The sequence below is a fragment of the Triturus cristatus genome, chromosome 10 (assembly GCF_964204655.1).
Source record: "Triturus cristatus chromosome 10, aTriCri1.1, whole genome shotgun sequence".
Lineage (NCBI taxonomy): Eukaryota > Metazoa > Chordata > Amphibia > Caudata > Salamandridae > Triturus > Triturus cristatus.
Window position 1 is genome coordinate 1,171,172,754 of NC_140593.1, and position 13,858 is coordinate 1,171,186,611.

The following is a 13,858-nucleotide window of genomic DNA, read 5'->3' on the forward strand; positions in this document are numbered from 1 at the left end:
GTAACTTGAACAAGTGCAGGTCTCTTGTGACAGTGTAACAGAGCTTCACACTGCCAGTTTGAAGGTTTGCGTTGTTTAATACTTTTTAACATAGCAATCAGTATGAAGAGGGGCTGCATTTCAAAACACATCAGGATATAGTGACTCTGCGAGGCCCTGTCTTCGAGGAGGTTTGAATGACCTCCGTTTTGCAGTCATGTGCCACTCTTAACCCCTTGTGTGCCCTGCCCATTCCCCCTCCTGTGCCGGGCGTTACATTAGCGGGCGGGGTTCATGACGAGATAGTCTCGTCATGGGCACAGCGCAACCGTGCTCCATGACGAGACTATCTCGTCATGGGCACAGAAGCGGTTAATGCGTTTTTTTTCTCTGCAGTTTTTAAATAGCACAAACTCTGCCCAAGGGCATTTGAGCTGCTTTACATGGGCTCCAGGTATATTACACAAGGTCGCAGTCATTTCTTAATATGGTGAGATTAAGTAATTTGCCCAGAATCACAGGAAGTTGAGTCGACGCCAGGACTCGAACCTGGCTCCCCGGTTTCAAAATGAACAGTCTTAGCTTCTCCTTTCTTGATAGTTTTAAACGGTCGGTTGAACTACGTCACAGTGTTCATCGTCAGCTGCAGACTCCATGCACTAGGGGTGAAAGCCGAGCTGCACGTGTGCAGTCAATGCGCGGGATCTGCAAGAACTGAACACATCACTGCGGAGATGTTTAAGGTGAAAGACACGCTTGTTTATGGGTTTAGCATTTTTAGTAAATGGGATATTTAAGAGGGTGTTGTTTCATAAGAATTCAGCTCACAATAAGGTTTTCTAAACACTGTTTGACCCAAAATCCCACAAATAAACCAGTGCGTATATCTCCCTACCAATGTCTCATTAACTGCTGTTATGAAGTCCTTGCGCTCTTTCTTTCCCTCTCTTCATTGTCTTTCTCCCCTCTTTGCCCACAAGCATCAGGTTTCTTTTTACCCTCCCACCTGCTATCTTCAGCACTCCTTCCTCCCCACTAAAATTTGATTTTATCCCTCACTTACACTTAGGGCCACATTTACTAGGGGTATGAGCATGGGTAAAAGTCACAAAAAGTCACGCAAAGTTATGCAAAGTAAAGCACAGCACAGCTGACTCTCGCAACAGTATTTACATTCCAGAGCAGAAGGTATTTTGCACTGAAGGGTGCTGTTTTCACAGCACAAATAGTGCTTTGAACTGTTTAGTGCTGTTTGGTGTCAAGGGGGCATTTGTTACACATACATTGGGTGGGTCAGCGCAGGCACCCATGGTTTTTGAAGCAAAGCCCTATCTAGAAAGATCTGGCTTTGTGTAAAACAAAAGCCTTATTATTATCAAGTAGAAATTTTCATATTTCCAGAACATTTAACATATTTTTTATGTGTTGCAATGTTCAGTGCACATAGAATGTGTGGAATCTTCAAAATTGTGTCCAGGCATAGGATTTTGTGCTGGAGGGATATGTTCTATGCAAATCTTTAGCTAATCAGCACACACACAGCACTGCACCATGGTGCAAAGGTTCAGCATGGCACCGGGCACCGTGTTTGTGCACCCACACAGGTTCTTTCTCCCTCTTATACAGGCCGGGAAGCAACTTTAGATGCTGCATGCGTTGCAATGAAAATAAAAAAAACTACTCCATAGTTAGACTTAGTTTTCCTTCTTATTTCTTTATCCCACTAACACTCAGATTTTTCAACCTCCTCCTGCTTCTCCCTTCTCATGACACAAAACGGTGTGGTCTTTTATTTACTCCTTGCATTTTTCTTAATTGATTACTCTCAGTCCTTCGTTTGCATAACACTGTATATTGCAGTTTTTCATTTCTTATCTTCCCTTATTTTACCGACCTGTCCCACGGCCTTCCAGTTAAAACAAGCATCGCCTCTCCTGTTTTTGTCTCACTCAGCAACAGTCCTATTAACCAAGGTGCATATTAATGTTTTATGGCATATACTGGTTCTAGGCCAATCCACGCTTCACTCTTTGGGCTCATGTTCTCCAAGCTTGCACTGCTGGCCTTTTACTATAAATACCGTGTTCAGTCGTCGTGGGATGTTTGTGCTCACAGAGTAGCACAGACCCGCTTTCACCAGCAGGTGCCTGCTGAGAAGTTGAACCAAATGGCCCGGGAGGCTGTAGGGAGTCACAGCAGCAATACATGGGGGCTCATGATAGGCACTGCTGATAGATGGCAGGTGAGAGGTGGTCTTGTGCTAATAAAGTTACCAGTGCCAGTAAAATGGGTATTTAACTTGTCCCTTCCGAAAAATGCATAGTGGGATGAAGTTTTTAAATGTGTCTGCTCAAAACTCAATCTGTACTGATATTCTACAATTCAATCTATATTCCTTCCCTACTCTTTTTAATTTGCAAATACATCAGCCCTTTCCTTCCTTCACTGCAGTGTTCCACTTCCTGCTTGGGACACAAACATCATGTGAATAACATGTGTCTGCATTACCTGTGTCTGTCTGCGGTTGGAGTATATGTATTGGGTCGCAGCCGGTGCCTTAATGGGCTCGTACTGCCCGGTACCGAGTACCTGGACTTTGCTCATTTGAAAGGGAGAGTGCCTGCACTTCTCAGCAGAAGTGCACACATTTAATTGGAGGGCACCGTCACTTCTCCGAGACAAGTAGGCACTCTGCTATAGGGGACTTGTACTTCTATTTTTACATTTCAAGCACTGGGCGTAGCATGTGTTGGTGCACGGAGTTCACTTTCATATAAAACCTCACGCGACTAGCCTGTGATATTTGGCAGTCTGATATTACTGTGTCAAGCTTTTCTTTACCACAAGCAAGCACTGTAAACCACAACACTTTATGGGACACAGTCTTGTCTTTCACACAACTCCACCTCAAACATTTGACTGTGTCTTTCACCTTCCCTGAGGCTGTCTTTCCCTTACTTCCTCCTTTGGCCTTTACCAGTCTCAAGACGAAATCTCATCACCGCAAAGTGTGTTGTCTCTTCACCTCCTTGCTCTCACTGCCCCTTCTTCGCTGAAGAGACATAGCCCTTGGGCTCAGCCTCACGTGCTTGCTTTGGACATCTCTATGGTATGAAACATGGAGGGATAGTGAGATTGTTTGTCCACATATTAAAATATGAAGCACTTCTCCCCACTCCTACCTTCTATTACCAATCACACATGGGGATTTGTGATAGAATGGTTTTGTGTTCACTAAGGGGTCGATTCTGATCTGGGTCGGAAAGCTCTCCAACCGAGCCAGATCTGGAGTGTTTTCTGACCGAGCCGGACCCCTGCAGTCCGACCGAGCGAATACGATGCGGCCACATGCTGCCGGACTCGGTTCGGTCGGGCTCCCATAGAAGTCAATGGGAGCCGGTCGTACGACGCGTACATGGGCTCCCAGTGACTGTACAGTGGGTACGCGTCGGTGCCATCCGCACTGTACATGCCTGTGCTGGGGAGACCCTTGGGTCTCCCCCTGTGTCTGAGTCGTAAGGCTGCGTGTGATGGGGGGTCCTCCAAAGGCAGCTTCCCGGACGTTTTGCAAGCCGGAAAACTTCAGCTCGATCCAGCTGTCCGGCGCGTATATCGTACTCGCTCGGTCGTGAAACGTTTCCATTGCGCGGTGCGAATCGTGTCAGTACGAGTCAGTTGGAGCGGCTCGGATCAAGAAACGGTTTGGGCGGAACACACGCGTACACTCGCATCGTACTTGCTCACTCGTACAGGTGTCAGAGTCGGTCGTGAAACACGCGTCCGACTCATACCTTTTTCCCGCCCCATCGCGTTCGGAGCCCTTCCGAGCGAGATCAGAATCGACCCCTTAATAGAACATTGATGCTATTTGCCATATCATGTAAACATCATTTGCCTCAGTTGTATTTGAATTCGTTGATGTAAAAGCTGTCCCTCTATTTTCATTTGTCAGCTGTAAATCCTTTAGTGGCTCATGTCTGCACCCGATTCATCTTTTTAATGTATTTTTCATCTTTGCAGTCCTGTTTGTATAATTATCATGTTTTACATCAAACTGAAACACCTCTCACCGCTTCCACCTAAGGAGACCTCTGCTGATGGTCAGAGCAGCAGGGAACCATCCAACTGATGAGGAACCATGAGGCTGAGGGGTCTTCAGATCGGACAGAGTGTAAGGGACTGTGACCCTGCGCACATTTCTCAGTGTTTCCTCTTGACAGTGGATACCTGGGTCTGGTATTACAGGCCTGTCCATGCCACCAGGTCTCAGGGGTGCTGCTTATATGACCTATTTGTTTTTACTGACTTTGGGAACCTGCCTCTCACGTTCAAGTGCTAAATTAACACTTTTCTTGCAAATAAATGCCAAAAAATTTCTAGCGACATACTTATTTCGGTAATTAAACGTATGTGCACTTTTACCAACTTATGGACCATGGACTAGTATATTTATAAAGGAGGAAACCTTCAGAATGAAATGATGCGACAGAGCTACTTGCAAGCATACACTATACAGTGCTCGGGGTGGCACTCCAGTGCCCTGCCACCATTTATTGTCCAATGAAACAGCGCCTCCTGCTAGGTCACCCAGTTCCAAATACTGATGTAAATGCATATTGTGAAATTGTGACTTGACGGCCTGATTACAAATGGCCCTTTAAATCATGACCCAGACAATAAAACCGGTTTACGCAGGGATCACAGTTATAAACAGTAACTAAGATGTTTACTGCAAAATGATAATTACAGGGTGCAATAAAGTTTGCACCTTTCCTTAAATTTCAACGGGTCAAATCTGTCAATATTTTGCAGGGGAAAAATAACTGATATTTACCAGGACATGATCTGTGGTGTGATAAGCACCAAAATCTGCATGTTATTAACCAAAAATAGGCAGTCTGATTTAATTGGGTGACATAATTAATTGATCCAGTGGCGTAGCTTCAGAGAGGGCTTGTTGGGTGTCGCACCCCTCCTAAAAAAGCTAAAAGTCCATTTCTGGAGGTCCTGTCTGGCATGTGAATCCACTGCAAATCTATATTTAATAAATGATACAAAAACAGTTTCTTCAGCTGCTCTTTCATTGTGTTTTGTTGGTGGGTGGGCCAGATGTGCTAGTGCGGTTATTGTGCTGTGCGTGCTCAATGCTCACTTCTGCCCCGCAGTGTAAACATTCCACGGGGGTGTAGCTCCAAAGGGAAATTCACTGAAATGATTAGGAATTTAGAAATTAATATGTTGTAACCTGTGTTGTATTTTATCTTGTTACTTACTCCCTAGCTGCTCAGCCAGTGTGAATGTGATGCATGGAATGTTGGGGTGCCTGGATGCTTGAGTGTGACAGTTGGGGTATGGGCTGAGCAGCAGGTAGACTGCTCCTGGTGGGGCTGCATCTCCACAACTTATCTACCTGTAACTGAACTCAATAAATCTACTTAAAACTACATCCTGGCTGCGGAGCTCCTTACTACAATTTCTTGGCGACGATTCTTGAAACCTAACTACGCGTGTTTTTAAAAAGGACTCTACATCAAGAAATCTCTTAAGAAACCTCCAGAAACTAAGAAGAAAACCTCCAGTCTGAAGTACAAGGCGTGTCAGCCCCACCAGTGTCCTTTTCACCGGACAGCCCCGGCCTGCTTGTACTTCTCTGAGCTAAAGGGTTGCCTATTCTTGCTTCCAGGACAGCTTGTGTGATCCGCAGCACTCCACCTCTGTCCTTGTCAACAAACAGGCCCAGCTTGTAAAGTCTTCATTGGACTTCATAAAAGGACAATTATGCCTCACTACTTTCACATCCTCATTCTGCATTGTTCTGGATATGGGACTACATGTTTACAGTTGTGGTGTTTCCAAGTCTTCTTGTCAAACCACTGTGGATTTTTGTTTTTTTTACTCAACTTATAAAGTGCGCTGGTTTGTTCTTTCCTGCCATTGCATGCCTACATGATGTCTGGCTCACCATGTCAGTTAAGCATGGTCACTCTGCTTACGGCCGCGCTTTGCTGTGTAAGCTTTACTGAAAGCCGTTTGGACATTGGCAGATCAGCTGTATTGCCTGCGAGTAGAGCTTTGCTGTTTGTGCTGCGGTCCGCGCTCGCAGTGTTCTGGTGGTATTTAACTGGATCCGAATGTAAGTGCTAGTTACTTCAGGGCACTAACAGCCGTTAAAACAATGGATTTTATGGGCTTTTGTGTGTTGGTCCACGGTACCAGAACATGGATCCATTCTATAAAGGTTGCAACATTTGTACCGTGACCATTTGACGTGACGGTTTGTGACACTGTTTTGGTGCTTTTAAGACACATGGCAGGCACAAGGGCTATATGTACACCATGTTAGACAATTTTAGGGCCAATAGCAGTTTAACTGTTTTGGTGTATAGTCAAAGTGATGGCACGAGTCGTTCAGAGCCCGCGCACCCTTACCTGGAGCTTTTATCGCGCAGAGCAGCTGAGGAATCTTTTGTGATGTTGATTCTTTTACGCAGCTGCTCGCTGCCGTGGGACATTTGCTGGCCTCGACGGGCATTGAGCCACCCGGCGAGCGTCCTGGGGGTGCCGCCATTTTGTGTTTGGCTACAGCACTCAAACTGTTTGGCTGTACACGGTGAGGAATTGGAGGCTTCGCACACGCTCACGGCCACGGATTACCCTGTAATCTTCAATCATTCTTGTATTTCCTTCTGCCAGGCCACAGAGTATTTTGTGTTCTCCAAATTGTCTTCAATTTCTTTCTGCCAACCCGCCTTGGTAGATCCAGGTGCGCTTCTGCTCCGCCCTTAATTTTGGAGAAATGGAACTCTTGTGGTAATGTACCAGTGCCTGACACTCGTTTTACTCTGGATGTCAGACTTCACAGTAACACGAATGTACCAGTGCCTGACAGTGGATGTACTGTGCATATCAGACACCTCAGTATCATTCATGTGAGGCAGTGTGTGGCACAGTACAGCGGTGACAGACACACCTTTATCAATTGACTGCCTGTCGTTTTTAATGAGTTTTCTCTCATAATGATTCTAGTCACTATTCTGTCAATACTATGCTGTCTCTAAATGCAGTTTTCAAACTAAGTGGTGACGTTCACAACATAGCATTAGAGTGATATTTTATGTTTTACTTTTGGCTGTCTATTGTAGCCTAAAGTTGGTGTGAGAGTGTTCTCTCCGGTGCTCAGCATGTCACTACTTTCCTCTTTTGTCTTTTTCAACTGAAGGATGTTCTGCACCTTCCGAGTGTGCTATTTTGTTCTCACAATGTGTCCATGCAACTTTGTTTTATGTATGTTATATTTTAGACCCACAGATTATGTTTGGGGTTTTTTTTGTGTCACACATCCTTGGCTTATAGTTAATATGAGGTTGATGAGAGGTAGTTTACTTCATTTACAGCTCTTCTTTAATGTCATCTTCACTTTTGTAATGGGTGTCAGTCCCATTTTCACAGTTTGTGATGGTTTTTTTTTTCCTTTTGCATAGTTTGCAGTGGGTGTTAGTCCCATCTACGCAGTCTGTAGTGGGTTGTTTTCCCATCTATGCAGTTCTTATGGTACAAGTCCCATTGTTTTGTAGTGGGTTTTAGTCCCATCTATGCAATCTGTAGTGGGTTTTAGTCCCATCAGTGTAGTTCTAATGGGTACAAGTCCCATATTTTGTAGTGGGTGTTAGTCCCATCTACCTCATTCTAGTGGGTACAAGTCCCATGTTTTTGTAGTGGGTGTTAGTCCCATCTAACTCGTTCTAATGGGTACAACTCCCATGTTTCTGTAGGGGATAATGGTAAAAGTGAGGGCAGCTTTCAGATCAGATAATAATACCAAGGTCTAGGAGGTATTTCACTTGTTTGGAATTCAAACATGAGGCGAGGGATTGCTTGAACTCTCCAAACAGGAGCGAATTAGGAGGAATGGTGCTCTGTCTGGAAAGGTCAGGTACCTGGAGGCAGATCATTGATACTGGGAGAGATATCGGCACAAGTTGTGTGCGGGAGCACACTGAGCATTAAGAGTACCGGGCTAATGTCTGATGGGCCAACTGCAAGAAAGTCTTATATGAGCACCCCCTGGCGGGTCATCCCGCTACACTGACAATGCTCCTAATCATCCTTACTAGCATCACAAAACATAACCATTATGTGTGGAGTGCAGGACACCTTCTGGTCCTTCAAGTCATGTTCTAAACAATCTCTAATAATAAACAACAGGAGCATAAACCCTTAAACCTCGTTGAGACTGGGGTAATAGTATAAGAAAACAACAATGATTCTCAACAGGTATCGTTTGAACAAGACAAATAAGTAGCATGTATGAAACATTACAATAGGAATAAGGAAGACTCTGAAAAGATTAGGTAGAAAAAGGTCATAATGTATTAGATCAAAAAAGGTTTTTCAAAATTGACATACAATAATGTAAATGAACAAAATAATGGAACAGTTGTATCAGCACTGTACGCAAAATGAATAACGTATAAGAACAACCCGAACTTGTACTTGGTGCTTAAAAGTGTACGTGACACGAAGACGGCGACGCAAGTGACAAGGTGAAGTCAGCAGAGGACGGCGCAAAGTGAAGTAAGAGTGAAATTTAGAAAATATATACAAAGGTTCTGAGTTAAATTTCTTTACAGTAGAATTACTTAAATATATACAATAAGGAACCATAGGGCCATCAGTTTAAGCTGAGGAGTCGACGGCATTTCGATCCGTGCAAATTGGGATCATCATCAGGACTGGGCTGTCATATTGAAAAAGTGCTGTAAACAGTGTGACTCTAGAATACAGAGAGTCGCTAGGGAGTACCGGTAGATAAGAATCTGGACATAGGTAGTTGGAGAAAAATCCAGGGAGGAGAATGATAAAGGTTACTGAGCCAACTGAGAATGCTGCTCATGGGTGTAGCCAACGGTAAAGAAAGGAGCAAATCTGGGATTCTGTGATTAATCCTCAGTGGATGGGCGCATGGAGAGCGCGAGGGGTAGGTAACTGAGCCAACCGTAGATCTTGCTCAAGGTAATGGGAGCAGCCAGGGGCAATGGAAGGGACAAGTCTTAATATCTGTAATAAATCCTCAGTTTAGTTGGCGCATGAAGAGCGCGAAAGGTAGTGACCGCCTAATAAATAGAGCATTCGGGAAGGCGTCTGAATCAGCCAGCATTCGGCGTCCACAGTGGACACTTTTAAGCACCAAGTACAAGTTCGGGTTGTTCTTATACGTTATTCATTTTACGTACAGTGCTGATACAACTGTTCCATTATTTTGTTCATTTACATTATTGTATGTCAATTTTGAAAAACCTTTTTTGATCTAATACATTATGACCTTTTTCTACCTAATCTTTTCAGAGTCTTCCTTATTCCTATTGTAATGTTTCATACATGCTACTTATTTGTCTTGTTCAAACGATACCTGTTGAGAATCATTGTTGTTTTCCTAAACAATCTCTAGGCACCCATAGGCACTTCACCACTGCTCTTTATTTATCAGAATAATGTTCACCTACTCACTGGTATTTATAAAAAAAAAAGAAAAAACTTCTGTTTCTTCAAAAACCCTCATGCCCTATAACATGGGTACTCGCAAACATTTTCCCAGGGACCAAAAGGATTGGTCGGTGGTGTAATCGAGGCCGCCCTGATGCGGCAAAGTGGTTGTCAGGGGTTAGCGGTGGTGGAGTAAGGTGGGTGTAGGGGAAGCAAATTGAATTGCACAATATGAAATCAGAAAACCTGGATCAATCTTGGCTTCCCTGCTTGACCAAATGGTGTCATCCTAGGCAATTGTTTTATTTCATTTTCCCTCCTTTTTAGTCATTATAAGAGGGCCTCGGAATACACGACTTAAGGGTGTGTGTTGCACAAAAACTTTTCCGGTGCTCAGTTTAATAAACCATTATAATGTTGTTCATGTATAATAGGAACCCAAGCCACCCAAAGAGTGCACATAACAACTGACTTGCCTCTTGAGTTCACTATTGGCTTTGCTGTCAGGGTGAGCAGGAAGCATTCATGTTTCTAAATTCATGTTTTAAAAAGTATCACTTTTAAAATAACGCTTCTCAATTCCCAGATATAATCTGATCTACTAATGTACTAATGTGAAACGGTTTCTGCGTGTTAATAAAATACACTTTTTGAATTATGAAGAGACTTTATCATATTTTTACACGCTGGCTGCAAGATGTCTTTATAAATGAAAGTGTTCCTGAAGTTAAGCGGCGCAGGACACCTTAGCTATTTCCTTTCTTTAACTTCAATTAACCTTTAAATAAATGCTTGCCTGTTTATTTGACATATTTTTAGGTCTCGCCTAGCTATTGCGTTTACGCAATCGCAATGCGAGACTCTAGTAAGAGGGGCATTTCAAAGTGCTCCCAAAAGTGGATTGCATGGCGAGCACGGGCACAATCACGTGCATCGTGCCGCCATGCAATCCGTTTGGGGAAGCGCTTCAGCCCACTGGCGCGTGCACGTGTAGCCACAGCCTCGGCATCATACTTCAAAGGGTCCGCTCCCCCGCCTGGAATGCGCTCCCCCGCCACAGCATGCCAAGAGATTGTTTCCTCATGGCGCCTCTCACAACTGTCCGTCCCCATCACAGGGCTAGTCTTACAGACGCATTGCCATCCATCGATTTCACTTTCATGCCCGTGTTCTCTTAGCCTTTCAGCACACAGCCCGCCCTCCCCCCTCCGTGTTTTCTTGCAGCTTTGCCCAGATCTGAGTCTCAAACAATCAAAATAAAAAGTTTGCCCTGCACGCTTTCTGCGCTTACAAAGTTAACATGCCGCGCTCATTCCCTTTTCATCCTTCTAAGGTCGATAACATTAGCTCCATTAATTCTGCGTCTAAGGATTTAAATAACCATATGTTTTCTTACAACTTTAGGCACTTCACACACACAGGCATCAAGGCAGCAACAGAATGCTCTGAGCCCCACCAGTGTTTGCCACACACACATGCCTCTCGCATCTCGTGTTTTCTTCCAGCTTTGGCCCGTGTTCTCTTTGCCTTTCAGCACTCAGCTTCCCCATAACCACCATTTAACTAACATCGTGCCACACTCATTCCATTTTCATCCTCGCTTTCACTTTCATGCCCGTGTTCTCTTTGCCTTTCAGCACACAGCTTCTCCGTAGCCACCATTTAACGACCATCCTGCCACACTCATTCCATTTTCATCCTCGCTTTCACTTTCATGCCCGTGTTCTCTTTGCCTTTCAGCACACAGCTTCTCCGTAGCCACCATTTAACGACCATCCTGCCGTAAACACCATTTAACTACCATCTTTTTAGTTAAAATAAAAGAATTGCCTCTAAGGGTTTAAGGAACCATAGAAATACAAGGCAAGGCAGCAACAGAACGCTCTGAGCCCCACCAGTGTTTGCCACACACACATGCCTCTCGCCTATCTCTCCCCCGCCCTCCCCCCTCCGTGTTTTCTTGCAGCTTTGCCCAGATCTGAGTCTCAAACAACCAAAATAATAAGTTTGCCCTGCACGCTTTCTGCGCTTACAAAGTTAACATATGCCGCGCTCATTCCCTTTTCATCCTTCTAAGGTCGATAACATTAGCTCCATTAATTCTGCATCTAAGGATTTAAATAACCATATGTTTTCTTGCAACTTTAGGCACTTCACACACACAGCCCCACTGCTCACACACACAGGCATCAAGGCAGCAACAGAATGCTCTGAGCCCCACCAGTGTTTGCCAAACACACATGCCTCTCGCATCTCGTGTTTTCTTCCAGCTTTGGCCCGTGTTCTCTTTCAGCACTCAGCTTCCCCGTAACCACCATTTAACTAACATCCTGCCACACTCATTCCATTTTCATCCTCGCTTTCACTTTCATGCCCGTGTTCTCTTTGCCTTTCAGCACACAGCTTCTCCGTAGCCACCATTTAACAACCATCCTGCCACAATCATTTATTTTCATCCTCGCTTTCACTTTCATGCCCGTGTTCTCTTTGCCTTTCAGCACACAGCTTAAACAGTTAAACAGTTAAAACTATTGACATTGTACATGAGAAAGCTAGTAATTTCAATATTTTCAATACCAACACATAAATAAAAAATTAGTCAATTTACAATACAAAAAGCTCAAACTTTCCTAATGCGAGACCTATTGCATTGCAAATGCTTGTTATTATTTGTGCTGAGTCTATAGAACAAAGCGGTACAAAAGGGGGTGGTGATGGACGGAGCATCAGAACCAATCAAACACTCACACCCAGTCAACAGATCTGGGTTTGATCCATCACCGTTCTTTAGCCCACTCTGCCACCCCAGTTCAGACATGGCCATATGCAAATCAATCTGACCCTGTGCCTCATGGGAACAGTCCAGCCCGAACTGCCAAGCCATGTCTTCTCTGGACCGGAAACAAGCTTCCTAGGACAGGTTTCTGGCATTTCAGCCGTCTTCAGCCAGGCTTGCTTGAATCCAGTGGCAAAGTGAGCAAGGGACTCAACGTCTGAGCATACCCTGCCAACTTATGGCGAACAAAGCGGTACAAAAGGGGATGGTGATGGACGGAGCATCAGAACCAATCAAACACTCACACCCAGTCAACAGATGCTTGTACTACCAGTCGCGGCCAGCATTGCTCGCAGGTGGTGGGCAGGCGCCATGGGTCACGGGTGGGGGGGTTTGCAGGGGTGTCGCAGGATGGGGGGTCATGGGTAAAAATTTTTAAAAATACATTAAACTTACCTTCCTTTCCGCCGGGTCCCGCGTCTTCTCGGCTCCTGTTTCTGCTCTCCTGCTTCCAACAGGAACAGGAAGCAGGCAGCCAAGCTACCTTTGAACCCTCCCCTAAGCCAATCACAATGCTGGAATCAGCGTTGTGATTGGTCGGGATGCTGCCCAGCCAGGTGTAATGGGGTGGCGAAGTTCTCCATGTAGGCTGCAATGCAGCCTGCATGGAGAAAGGGCAGAGTGCGCATGACTGGTTTGGGAGGCCCAGAGGGCCAACCATAAAGACAGAGTGTGCAAACTACTCCTCCGCTGCTCAAAGAGCAAAGCAGCCCCGCCCACCTGCAATTCACAAAGGAAACACAAAATGGTAATAACTTTTAGTTATTACCATTTTATGTTTCTTTCTCTGCAAGAAAGCAGTGGGGCAACGCTCCTCTGCCCTAGTGGCGGAGTCGCCCCTGGTTACTACTGTTTCACAAAGTGTCCATCATAAGTTGACCCAAAAAGTCTTTGTCCCAAAATCTAAATAGGTTGTTGTGCTGCCGTGCAAGACAAAACATTATGAGTGAATAACATTTTAATTATATGTTAAATGGACGACTTCTTTCTTTACAACCCTGTGCATTTTTGTTTAGCACTGGGCCCTCTTTTATGTCTTAAATTTTCATACTGGCGAATTACCAATGGCACAAATTGTGCCGCTTAATTTGTATTTGATCTAAAATATGTCACATAATTAGATTCTTCTTGGCACATATTCAGCTTTTCCTTGCACATACTTTGCCTTTCCTCTACTGAAGTATATAGTAAATCCTGCCAAATAATACTTCTATGCAGAAAACACACAAAGTGCTCAAATTAGCAGCCTCAAATATGTCCATATATTTCAGAATTTCCTTTTTTTCCTCCAACTAATGTGGTCGTTCATTGCCACATAATTCCAGTGACCCTGATACTGTGTTTCATTTCTATGGCTAAGCTTAGACTGTGCTACTTGACTCCCTGTCAGCTACCACTGCTCTTTACCAGTGTCAATACCAGTGTGTATGGAATGAACGTTACCATGTGTTTTGCAAGTGTTTAAGGGCAAGGTCTGTAACTTTTAAACCCCACCACTAAGATTTGTTCTTTTGTTACTGCAGTAGCAGAAACTGAAAATTGAGGCTGACAATCCCCTTC